We start from the raw sequence: 13,005 nt of genomic DNA on the forward strand, positions 1-13,005 counted from the left end.
TGCTTAGAACATTGCCTGGCACGTAGTAAGCACTATATAAGTGTTAGCAACAACAATTACTATTATTATTCTCATCTAAATAGACTTGGTAGGGGACTATGAACAGGAAATTGTTAATTTATGACTAACTTTGATTTGGAAATTAGTACGCTGGAGATTAATAGTCATTAATCCTTTAGAATAATATCCCAAGGCACATTTCTGAGATGATGGAAATGTTATATCTCTCCCTTGTCCAGTATGGTAGCAACATGTAACAATCATTTGAAATGGGACTGATTTCATTTAATTCTAACTAACTTAAATTTAAATGCAAATAGCCCTATGTGGCTTGTGGCTACCCTACTGGACAGACGGCCGGGTTCCAATCTGGCTCATGAAAACCTATTTAAGCCACAACACAGATGAATTACAGCATTAATAAAAACAAGCCTGAGTTCTATACCATGGGAGCAGAGAAGACCCCATGATGCTGAAGAGAGTTTTCTCCTCCTTTCTAGGCCCCATAGTTGGCCCATGGCAAAGTGCATCTTTGATATATTCTTCTTCTTTCTCTACTCCCCAGTTCCCCATCTCCAACTCTCCTCTTGGGGACCCCACATAATTGGGCCACATGCTTCCCTAAGCCCCCCCCCATCAATACCTCCCAGCCCTTCTACAGCAGTACCATGCTCCCCAGGCACCTGCCTTCCCTCTCCCAACCAAATTCCCACTTGCTCAATGCCAAGATCTCAACCAAGTGTCCAGAGGAAAGCAACTTGATCAAACAAATCCACACTCTAAGCAGTTACTGCTTTTTCTCATGTCTTCCCTGCTACTCCTTCTGAATCTGAAGCTCTAAATTGTTGTGCTCCCCTGACCCCTTCTCCCCACAAGCAGAGGGAGCCCAGGCAGAGAAAGAAGGAGCCCAGACTGAAGCAGTTGTTGTCCTCTACAGGCCGATTGCCAGCCAGGTGTGTGGAAGGCAGGCACTGCCAACACACATGTGCAGAGCAGCCTCGCTCCTGGCAAATATCTCCTCTTGCTCAGGCAGGGCAAGCATTCCCTGCTCTCTGCTTTAGAAAACAGCAAGCACAATTCTTTTCAATTTTCCTTTATTCATTTAAAAATGTGTAGGCAACAAATTGCACATCAAATGAATTGTTTAAAATACACGACAAAAACCCAGGGAAGACTGTGATTAAGAACAGTTGCAGGGCCTCCCTGGTGGCGCAAGTGGTTGAGAGTCCGCCTGCCGATGCAGGGGACAAGGGTTCGTGCCCCGGTCTGGGAGGATCCCATGTGCCGCGGAGCGGCTGGGCCCGTGAGCCATGGCCGCTGAGCCTGCGCGTCCGGAGCCTGTGCTCCGCAACGGGGGAGGCCACAACAGTGAGAGGCCCGCATACCGCAAAAAAAAAAAAAAAAAAAAAAAAAAAGAACAGTTGCAAATACAAAAAGAAAACCAACCACCTTCATCGGAATCTAGCTTCACCACAATGCCCTGGAGCATGGAATTTTTAATGACACAGGTTAACCTTGGAGTACATCCAAGGAGCTTATGTTACTATAAGGACTGGAAGACTGTCCCTCCAGCTCTAACTTGATCCCCAGGCTTGGACCAAAGATGATTATTATGCATGGCTCCTAGGTATAAGGAAAATTTTCCCTGTGGGGCTGTAAATGGAGGACAATTTGAATGGTAAACATTATGTTCTTCTCTGAATCCTTTTGGTTATATTATCTCCTTTTCCAAAGTAGAGATTTGTATTGAAGAAACAAAGTCATAACACTATTTCTAGAAGGCCTTCTAGGTGCAAGCTCTGTGCCAAGAAAGCCACAGTTAATTCCTTCAGTAGGGAAAATGAAACATCTACATAAATAACTCTCAAAGAACGCTGAGAGAAGAAAGGTTAGGAAGGTATTCAATAAAATGCTGCAGGCATCAGAGCTGGAGAATGTTGACTATTTGGGGCTGGGGTATCAGGGAAGGTCTCACAGCAGCAACAAAAACTTAGTTTGAAGGATGGTTAGGATTTAGAGTGGTAAAATGGAGCAGGAAGGGCACTCAGGAAGAGCAAAGGATGTTCTAGAAGACAGCATCATCAGGCATCCTTCAGCAACTATCCACAAAGACATGGCTGCATACAGCATCCAGAGACAGTCCGCCACCCCTTCACCCCCAATGCCAACGGGGCCCTGTAAGGGCATCTACAGGGTCACCTGCATCCACCTCCCAAGACAGGCTCTCAAAAATTCTTCCCGGTGGGGTGCAGCACTCTTGGCCTTGGCTGTGCCCATTCTGTGGCAGTGGCTCCACCCTATCCCTACCAGGGCTTCCTCCCAGAAACAAGGAAATTCACTAATCCTGCAGAGATCTAAATGACCTACTGACAAATTTTGCATGATGAAACTAAAATTAAGAACCATGTGGAAATAAAACTTTTCCATCAAGTGAATCCTACTTAACATCTATTGAGGGAGCTCCATCTTTAAAATGAGGCTGCTAAAAAACCTTTGAATGATGGATCTTTCTTACACTGAATAATTAGTTGAGTCAGGTGAACCAAGTGTTCTCATGGCTTAAATACCAGGGAAGATGTGCGGGGGGAACCGTAAATTTACACTGTGCATTTAACATTAGACACAAGAAAGATTTTTCCTCCTAGGTTATTCCTTATCACAGCATGAGAGGATTTTAAGAAAAAAAGACGTAGCCATTCTTCTAGTTACCAGTGAAAGTGAGATCAGGTCCAATATTATATTTTCTAGGACTTGATGTAGCTAATCTCTCCAAGAACAATCTCTTGAGCACTTTCTGTGAAATACTGGCGGCTAGGGGGCCGCCTCAGCAAGAGCTTATACTTTTCTTCTTTGTACTGCACACACAAAATGCAGTGGAGACCCGAGGCAAACATTTGAAGGGGCGAAGGAAGCACTTAACAGGGTATCCTCCATCCCATGTGAGGGCTGGCCCGCGCCCCCTAGGGAGTCGCCTGCCTCAGTTCTCCCCTGGGGAGGGGAGTAGCTACCTGTACTCTCGCCAGGTACGCGCAGTGAGGCTTCTGCCCCTGGCCGGATCTACTGAATGCAGAGATTAAAAGCCCATCTCTCCCCTTCTCCAAGCCTGAGGAACCGAACCACAGAAACACCTCCTCACCTTTCCTCTTCTGGCCGGTCGCGCCGGAGTCCCCAAGTGCAGCGTCCCTCTGGGACGCGCCTGTCGCTAGCGGCGTCGGGTGTCCTCGCTACCGTGTGTCAGCGGCGGAGCGGACGACAGGAGCGCGCAGAGCCGGGCAAGTGCCCGGGAGGCAGAGCTCGGGGCGCGCCGCCCGCCGCCGCGCCCACCCGGCCCCGCGTCGTCGTGTGCGCCCCCGCCCGGCGCCGCTCCCTCGCTCCGCGCTCGCAGAGCTCTGCAAGCTGCCCGGACGGCGGCGCGGGCGGCAGCGGAGCCCCCGCCCTGGGCCGGGCTTTTCCAGAACTCGCCCGCCCGGGCTGAGAGGCCGCGAGCGCCACCGCGGGCGGCCGGGCGGCCGGGCGGCCGAGGGCGGGGCCTGAGCCGGGCCCCGCCCCCGGGCGCGGGCCGCGCAGAGAAGGCAGGCGCGAGGGGCGGACCCGGCCGCCACCCACGCCCCGGCAGCCGGCCTCGCGAACCTCGCCCGGCCCCGGCCTCTGGCCCGGCCTCGGCCTCGGCCCCCGGGGGCTGCCCAACGCCCGGGGAGCCGCAGCGGGAGCTGGCGAGAGCGCAGCGGGGTTGCCCGGCTCCGACCGGAGGTGCGGAACTCGGTCCACCTCAGGCCGCGGGAATTTAGTCTCACGCTTTCCGCCAGGGACCGTCCCTGCTCGACACACACGGAAACCGAGGCTCTTGGAGGTTAAATTACTTGACCAAGGTTACTCTGGTAAGGGCAGCACCAAGTCTCCAATCTGTTCGGTCATTCATCATTCAGATATTTACTGTTGAGCACCACAGTGTGCGCCGTGCAGTGCCAGGCTCAGGAGATACTCCTTTGACTGCTAACAGTGACCGTCCAAATAGTGACATCCAAGTCTGTGGACTCCACATCTAGTGGCTTTCGCTGCTGAAGCGAACAGGAGGTGTTCAGCGCTGCCAGAAACTGCAGGCTCTGCACGGAGCCTTACCTAGCCGTCGAGGTGGTTTTTGTACCCAACTGGCAGTCAGGAGAGCCAGGCACCTGAGGAAAATCGAATTATCATCCCCCTCCCTTTCCCCTAAACCCCCCCTCCTCTTTACCTATTTTAATGGACTAACCTGTTGCATAGGTCTGACCCTTCCTCTTGTATTCAATCAGGACCAATTCCGGTGGCCCCTAGCCCTCCTGTCTGTCCACTCCTTGGAGCGAAGCATCCCTCACAACACAGCCATATTATTCTTCCTCTTCTACAGCTTTAATCTGTGCAGAAACCTTCACCGGCTCCCTGCTGCCTTCCAGACTAACTCCCCACGACTGTAGGAACCCAGCATGGCCTGGTTGTTAGGGACCACCCAACAGGGTGCTTCTCCCACTCTGAGCCTCTACCTGGACCATGACCACCACCTCCCACACCCTTTCCTCCTGCTCAAGTATGACCCTTTCTTTCAGGTCACTGTTAAAAGTGGCCTCCCCTCCTTTGAGCCTCCAGGCGCAGGAGGGGCACCAAAGAATTCTGCCTGTAAGAAAAATATGGCAGCCTGGTCCTTAAACTGTTTTGCTGTTTTCTCACCACTAGGATTTTCCTGAAAATCAACGTTACCTCCTTCCTTGAGAGCCGGTTTTGGAAAGCTGTCTGCAGAAGCCTCTGAGGAGACTCTTTGTTCATGAAAAGCTTGAGACCTTAGCCCTAGAGGATTGGGGAGTAGTCATTTACGCTGACCCAGTGCTCTCAAGGTCCTGGACAGGTGAATGGAGGAGCCAGGAAAAAGGAAGCATTACTGACACTAAACGAGGTAGGCTATTTATTGAATATACAGCTGTGTATTATGGTCTTATAATGCATTTAATGAATTAGTAATATCAAACATCATTAATCACCTGGAGCCCTCAAAGACTTGTTTTGTTTTGTTAATTAGGCACATGGGAATTAGGCTTGCAAACTGGTGGATGCACAAGCAGTTAACATTGAATCCTCCAAATGAGTCACTGCACCATTAGTAACCAAGGAAAGTCTAGGTCCGTTAGGCAGGAAAGTTAACTGAGTGTGATAATCAGTATCACCTATCCCTGGAATAGGGAGCCGTCCCCAATTTTTTGCAAAGAGAGCGGGTCCAGATCAATGTCCTTTGCTCGCCCCCCTCAATCCCTCTCTAAATGAGACTGGAGGGAGCCGTGTCCCTGAGGCTGCCTCACCACATTGGAATGTCTGAGCTAACAGTGCTTCCAGAGGGTTCATTGCTCCTCTGAACAGCACTGCCCAGACTTTCTGGAGATTTTAATTCACTCCCCAACCTCGCCAACAGTTGCACACAAGGTGCCTTTTTTACACCCTGCTCTCTGTTCAGTGAAACACAGAGACCATCTCAGGGGAACAATGGCTCCATTCAAGACTTTTTCAGAAGTACAGCGTATAACCTCCACACCGTGGGTTGCTGCCAGCCATTATCTGAAAGAAGAAAGACGGTCAGATAAAGTGCTTGTGAATTGGGGGAGCACTGGACAGTTTCCATGGAAAATTCAGCTTCAATAAACTAAATTATGCATCTTTGTATACAAGACCATTTTGCATAGTCAAAAACAACAACAAAAACAAAAGCCCCAAGAAATAATGCTGTGGAAGCTATTTAAATGTAGTGCATCTTTGTTTGAAATTTCAGAAGAAAGCACACATCTCTTTTGAACTTGTTACATAATGGTCTCCATTTGATGGAAATTGATTTAAGTTGTAAACATTGGGACTAGGGAACTTAAGTCGTAAAATCATTTTAAGAAATGGAATCACGTCCCTACTTTCTTCCTCTCACATCCTGTAATTTTTGTGATTGGTGGGGGGTGTCTCTGACTTCATGGTTGTTGCTGCCAGTGGGAGGCCCCACACCCCCTACTGCACATACTGCAGAAAAAATGATTGACCCTTTGCCACACTCAACAAGCCAGCCATCAGTTAACCCATTTATAAACAAACCTTAAGGTTGGGAACTGAGTAGTCAGCACAGGCACCATTGACAAATTTATTGATCTTTGTTCAACAGTAGCTAATTGCTAAGCAGAGGAATTTGCCATCAGACTTCTGGGTAGCCTTGGAAGCCAAGAAAGAGCTGAAGGAACAAGGCAGCCCTGAGTTTAGGAGTTGCCATTTCCTCTCATTTGAAGTCAATATATCAGATTATACAGGGTTTACCAGCTGTCTGCACATAAGCTAGTGAGTTCAGATAGTGGGGACAGAGCCCAGAACAAGCTTTCCAGAGTTATCTCATATGTGAGGGTAGAAGTACTAAGGCAGTTCGAGGTTGGTGAAAAGTACCAGTGTGTTAGAGCAGCAGGTAGCTCTACTTCTGTTGGGTGATACGAATGTGGGTGAAGATCTGTCTCTCAACATAGCCGGTATTAGGGGAACAGACTCATGTGGGTCCACTTGAGTTGATAGCCTCAATCCACCTCCCAGGTGTGAGCCCCTGAGCAAGTTACTTACCTCTCCGTGCCTCATTTTCCTCTTCTGTAAACTATATCTACCCTTCATGGTGGTTGTGAGCAGTGAGTTAGTCTACGTGAAGCACTTAGATTAAAGAAATACAATCAGAACTCTCTTTTCATTCATATTTATGGTATTTAAAAACTGTGATCTCCTTTGAATATTGCAAATATCTTGTTAGTGTTTTGACAGAAAGTCCATCCATCTTTTTCCCTTGAAACATTCTGGAATCTCATTGTAATATCTGGTTCAGTTGCTATCAGCAAAAGGCAGGCATAGCTCAAATCATCTCAAGGAGCCATAACTAAAAATTATAAAAGCACAATTTAAAAAGTTTTAACTGTACCAGAATCCCAAAGCATAGACATTGGAGCTTGAGACTTCTCTAGATGTAGGTTTTAAAGTTTCATGTTGTTCTAAGTGGCCAAAATGTTGAACAGGAAAAGAACTCTGGTATGATCATGGAACTCAAAGGAAAATAATATTCGCTTGAAAAACATCATGTTTTCTTCAAGCTTTGCTGGAGCTAGTCTGCTAGGAAAATGGCCATGGCTCCTGGGTGATCCCAAGTGCTGTGAATTGTCCATAGATTGGGCTGGTCACCAGTGGAGGGTGGATGACATGAAGGCAGGTTTGCATAGGCTAATTTGTTCACTGATTCTTCAACTGGTAACTTGGTGCTGATTAGCTCTACAAGCCCCCAACAAGCTCATTCTTTGGTTTCTCTGCCACTTCTCCTTCGCTAATGTTAGCATGTTACTATCTGCTAGCTTTCCCAGGTCCTTTTATTAACAACTATCATCCTCAACCACTCCTTATGCCAGAAAATGATAATAATGATAACAGCAGCTGCAATTGAGTGCTTACCATTGTGCTGTTCTTTTATTCTTTTATGCAAAAAATGTGTATTGAGCACTTACTATGTGCCAAGCATTGTTCTAGGTACCAGAAATACAGCAGTGAACACAACAGTCAACAAAGTCCCTGCCTTCATGGTGCTTATATTCTGGTAGGCATAGATAGACAATGAGCTATGTAAAAGTAAGGCATATAGTATAATAGAAGGTGATAAATGCTTGAGGAAAGTAAAGCAAGAAAGGAAGACAGGGAGTGCTGCAGGGCTTGGGGATGATTGCAATTTTAAATACAGTGTCCCAGGTAGGACTTCATTGAGAGGTAACAATGGAGTAAAGGCTATAAGAGGTGCGGGAGGGTGGAAGACACTGCTTATTTCCCTCCAATATCCATTCTCCATTGTTTCTTTTAGCTATAAAACAGTTCCCACCTACCCTGTTTTGTCTGGGCCCATGATTGCCCACTACTTTCCCAACCTCCCTTGCATCTAGGCTAAGTTCATGGCTAAGTTTCAGCCAATGACATATGAACAGAAAGTCAGCAGGCAACAACCAGTAATGTCCTTAGAGCTGAAGCTGCTTGCCTCTGATTTCTTTTCTCCCTTCCCATTATTTGAGAATTGGCAAGGTCTGAGGCAACTGTCTTGGCCCAGAGATGGAAGCCCTATGCAGAGAAAGCAGAGGTAGCACAGCAGCTTGGACCACTCACTTTGGGACTGTTATGTGAAGCCAAGGGAGGCTTTTTTTCAGATGGGAGAAATAATAACATGTTCCTGTGTTGAAAGGATTGACCCATGAGAGAGAGAAAAATGGATGATACCAAAGAAAGAGGCAAGTATTTCTGTAAATATGTCGTTGAGTGAGTGAGAGGGGATGGGGTCTAGTGCGCAAGTCAATGGGTTGTGCTTGGACAGGAGCACAGACAGTTCATTTAAAGAAACAGGAGACGAGACAGATTATATTTTCCAAAAGTGGCCACGGCAATATTTCCAGGCCCACATACTTTTCCAGAACTTTGCCACTGATAACAGGTGGAGTCCAATTCCCCTTGTGAATATGGGGCAGCCCCAGTGGCTTACCCACTTCTTATTCAATAGAAAGTGGCAGAAGTGATGCTACCTGGCTACAGTGGCTATGTCACAAAAGTTGAGACAGCTTCTGGAACTCTCATACTAGGAATGCAGATTCCATGTTGTGAGGAAGCTCAGGCCACATGAAAAGGTTATGTGTAATGTTCCAGCTGATGATTGCAGCTTAGGATCCCAACTGACAGCCTGCATCAACCCTGGACGTGGGAGTGAGCATGCCTTCAGGGGGTTCTAGGCCCCAGCCTTCAAGCCATCCCAGTGATGGCAAGCAGAACAGACAAAAGCTATTCCTGAGAAGCCTTACCCAAATTGCAGGTTTGGGAGCAAAATAAATGTCAGTTTTTTAAGCCACAAGCTTTGGGGTAACTTTTTAATATAGATTTAGTAGATGAAACAATAGGTATGGAAGCTGGGAGGTGAGTAGAGTTGGTAGAAGCTTGTGAAAGTTTTCTTCAATAAAGTGGTAAACAGTGTTATCAGGTGAGAGTAAATAGGGTAGTTTGAGAGAGAATATAGTTCTGAACAAATAGTTTGAGAGAGAATATCTGAAATACTCATTTAGAAAAGTGGGAGAGTCAATGAAATAGGGAAATATAATGCCAGGTATTGTGTCCAATTGTGGTCACAAATGTAATGTGAGCCCAGTCGTTATGATTGTACATTTTTCTTTGGACAGATTTATGGGTGTGTGAGGAGAAAAAATGGAGAACTGGATTTAGCAAGGGTTATTAACCAAACAAGAAAGAAGCAAGGACTTAGGATACACGCAAGGGAGTGTTTATAATGATCAACCATAAAGTTAAGCCAGGAAAGGAGGAAAGGAGAATCAGTGAGGAGGAAGGCTTACCATGCACTGTGCTCAGTGCTTTCTACACAATATATCTTGTATTTATCTTCACCAAAAACATATGAGTAGACACTAATATTGTTTCCATTTTAGAGATAATGAAAACTAAAGCTCAGAGAGGTTAAGCAATTTGCTCAAGGTTACACATATATCTAGATTTGAACTCATACAGTCTGGTTGCTAAGCCATACTCTTACCCCAGCCTTCCTAAGATACCTGAATTAGTTCCTTCCACACTGAGCCCACCTTGCTCACCCCAACACCACGTCATCCCTGAAGTCCTCTGCAGTGAAGGCTACCTTTTCTTCCCTAGTTAACAGGGCAGAAGGAAGAAGGGCTTGTTAATTCCTACCACCCTCTCCCCACCACTTAAACCACTCCCAGTGCCTTAAACTTTTCCCAGTGCCTTCCCTCAACAGTCTTCTTTCAAAATTTATGCCACTGGCATGTTCCAGTTTCTTTCCATCTTCACCAAAGCCTTCTATCTACCTTTCCTCTCCAGCCTATTTCTGGCATTATCCTAGAGGATTCCACATCCATGCTCCCTTCCAATACTGAGAACACATGTGCCCTCCATGAGAGCAGGGCCATGTGCACACAACATCCCAGCATGGAAAAACCATAGCTGAAAAATGGTAGTTCTCAGCAAATCTAGGAACCTCCTTGCCTCATTGCTTTCCAGCGCTACCCAAACTCAGCTGTTGGCAAGTAAGGTCACACCTCCAAAGTCTCACCTCTGAAATTCCCTTCTCTGATCACAGTTTTCTCTTCTGTTATTAGGCTGACACTCCTTTTTCTTCATTCTCATTTTCCAGAAGCAGCTTCTCACCCTATGCTATCTACCTCACCCTGACAAAGATGTTGTGAGCAGTGTATGCAGTAAAGTCTCCATCAACCAGAGCTCTGCATGTCTACAGTGTGTTCCAGATCTGCCCTCCTGAGCAACTGTACTTTCTCTAAAGTCCGTATTGCTTTTCTGACTTCTCTCCTTTGCTCACCTTTCCTCCTACTCTCCCAGCCCTTCCAATATCCTTTTGATCTCTTCTCTTTTCTCTCAATCACTGTCCCTCCCACTAACATGGCTTGTTCTTGTGACTTGTTTTTATAACAATTCTCTAGGCCTGATTTTATTCATTACTTTAGTGTAGATTTTACTAATATGATGAAAAAAGCTGAGAAACAAAGTCTAAATTACTTTTTACAACATTTGCAATCTGCACATAGAGAATATATCTTCTCTTCCAAGTTCCATGGACATTTACCAGAATGGGTCAAGAAAATCTCGAGAAATTCAGGCTATATTCTCTGGCTAAAATGCAAGAAAACTAGAAATTAATATTAAATATTTTAAACAAAAAAGCATCAACTGCTCAACAATTTAAACGTAAGCAATGATTGGGTCACAAAAGAAATCCAGACAGTACTTATAGATTTCTTGGAACATGACAAAAATGAGAATATTACATAATCTAAATTTATGAGATGTGGCTAAAGCAATAATTAGAGGCAAATGTGCATCTTTAAATGTTTTTTTATTATTAAACAAGAAAGTGTAAAAATATATGAACTGAGCATTCAGATTTTAAAAAATACCAAAGACAAGTCCAAGAAAAATAAAATTTAAAAGATAGTAACAATGAAAGCCTACCCAACTAGAAGAAAAATCAAAGAGCTGGTTCTTTGGAAAACATAAAATGCCTTTGAGGGGAGCGTTAAAAAAGAGTAACACTTCTGGAAAACATAATCAAGAACAAAAACACTGGGACTTCCCTGGTGGTCTGGTGGCTGGGGCTCCGTGCTCCCAGTTCAGGGAACTTGATCCCACATGCCGCAACTAAAGATTCCGCGTGCCACAGGAAGATGCCACATGTGGCAGTGAGGATCCCGTGTGCAACAACTGAGACCCATCGCAGCCAAATAAATATTAAAAAATAAAAAATAAAAACACTAGCAAAATTATAAAAGGGAAATAGAACACTATAATAAAGTTGTGACACTTTCAATTATAAAAGAATACTATGATAAAGTTTAAGCTAATCAATTTTTTTAAATCTGCATGAAATTGATAATATTCTGAGAAACTATATTACCACAATTGGTCCAAGAAGGAGGAAAGTCTGTATTTCCTTTGGAACACCATTGCTGGGTTTGGGGAATTTTGGGTTTAAGGAATTCTTCCTTACAGTTCTTGTTTTTCCAAGTTATTAGCCATAAACCATGTTTGCTCAGCCTCCTTTGAAGCTGGGACAGTGACATGTTACCTAGCATCATCAGCCAGGCATGTGTGTGTGAGACTTAGATTCAAAAGTGAACAATCTGAAGAGGGAAGGTCTATAGAGAATACATTTTGCTAGCAAGAATGAGAGCAGAGAAACTCAGCTTTCTGGGGTGTCTGTAAAGCTGGATTCTTGGTGCCAAGGTGGCTTTAGTGCTGGTAGCAGATGGAATTCCAGAAAAGTTGAGTTCCTGGCAGTAGTGCTAACTTATGGCCTCCAGTGCCTGGGGAATTATTTGGGGCATTATTCTTGGAAGCCTAGCGTTGAGGCTGACTCTCCAGCTCTCAACAATTCTGTGAGCTACTCAGATTCCTTTTGGTAAATTGCTTTCCTGCCTAAGTTAGTTTCTGTTACTTGTAACTGAGAATCCTGACTGACCCAATAACTGGTGAAAAAAATGAAAGTAGTTAATTGATTAAATATTTACTGAGTGACTTTTAAGGTAGGAATTGTGTAAGATACTAGGAAAATGACAGTGACTGGGAAGGACTGACATAATCTCTTCCTTCATAAAGCTGATAATTTAATGGAGTACTTAGCAATGAATCCTCACCAAAGAAAGATTTAGCGTGGTATTTTCAAAGTATTTTTACCCAATACTAGTTCATCAATAAAAAGGGGCTCTGTGGCCAAATACATTTTAAAGTGCTGGAGGCTTACAATTCACATTGACATACTAAAGATTATGAGAAGTCCCAGATAAATAACTATTTAACTCTGTTTAACCCAGAGATTCCCTAATTTATAAAATATTGCACAGAACTCTTGCTATGAAGTGCTGCCCATGGACCAGATAATATTAACTATCGGTTCTTACAAACTTTCAGTAGACATAATCAAATGCTCATAAAATATTTTCCAAAGCAAAGAAAATATCATAAAATATCACTTATAAGTCTAGACATGAAAAATCCTAAATAAAATATAATTAAATCAAACTCAGCAGCATATTTTGAAATCATCTACTCTGTGCCAGTCAAAATTTATCTCTGGTTCAAAGACATTGAATATTAGGTAATTTATTAATAAAAGAATGCATGTCAATAAATCAAAGGAACCAAATTATCATCTCAATAAATAACCAAAAGACATTTCATAAAATTAAACACCACTTTCTACCTGATATAAAAAGTCTTTTTAAAACACATAATAGAAGTTCATGTTCTATGTACTATACTATATCTTTCACAAAAAACAGCCATCATCACACAATATTCCTTCCTGAAAGACTTAAAGATTAGAGATGCCAGGGCTTCCCTGGTGGCACAGTGGTTAAGAATCTGCCTGCCAATGCAGGGGACATGGGTTCAAGCCCTGGTCCGGGAAGATCCCACATG

The 13,005-nt window shown here is 44.5% G+C and overlaps 1 protein-coding gene and 1 long non-coding RNA gene across 4 annotated transcripts in view; one reads left to right on the forward strand and one right to left on the reverse strand.

Moving 5' to 3' along the window:
- PLCE1 (phospholipase C epsilon 1) overlaps window positions 1-3,484 on the reverse strand; it is a 310,776-nt gene extending 307,292 nt beyond the window's left edge. For all 3 annotated transcript variants that reach the window (XR_009532808.1, XM_060101840.1, XM_060101830.1), the window contains exon 1: window positions 3,137-3,484. The gene's annotated coding sequence lies outside the window, so the exon portion shown is untranslated. The remainder of the gene's footprint in view (window positions 1-3,136) is intronic.
- Window positions 3,485-3,712: 228 nt separating this feature from the next.
- LOC132498809 (uncharacterized) overlaps window positions 3,713-13,005 on the forward strand; it is a 185,391-nt gene continuing 176,098 nt past the window's right edge. Inside the window, exons 1-2 of the long non-coding RNA XR_009533803.1 lie at window positions 3,713-3,878; window positions 4,708-4,924. This is a non-coding gene — a long non-coding RNA (uncharacterized LOC132498809). The remainder of the gene's footprint in view (window positions 3,879-4,707; window positions 4,925-13,005) is intronic.

This window comes from Mesoplodon densirostris, chromosome 1 (genome assembly GCF_025265405.1).
Source record: "Mesoplodon densirostris isolate mMesDen1 chromosome 1, mMesDen1 primary haplotype, whole genome shotgun sequence".
Lineage (NCBI taxonomy): Eukaryota > Metazoa > Chordata > Mammalia > Artiodactyla > Ziphiidae > Mesoplodon > Mesoplodon densirostris.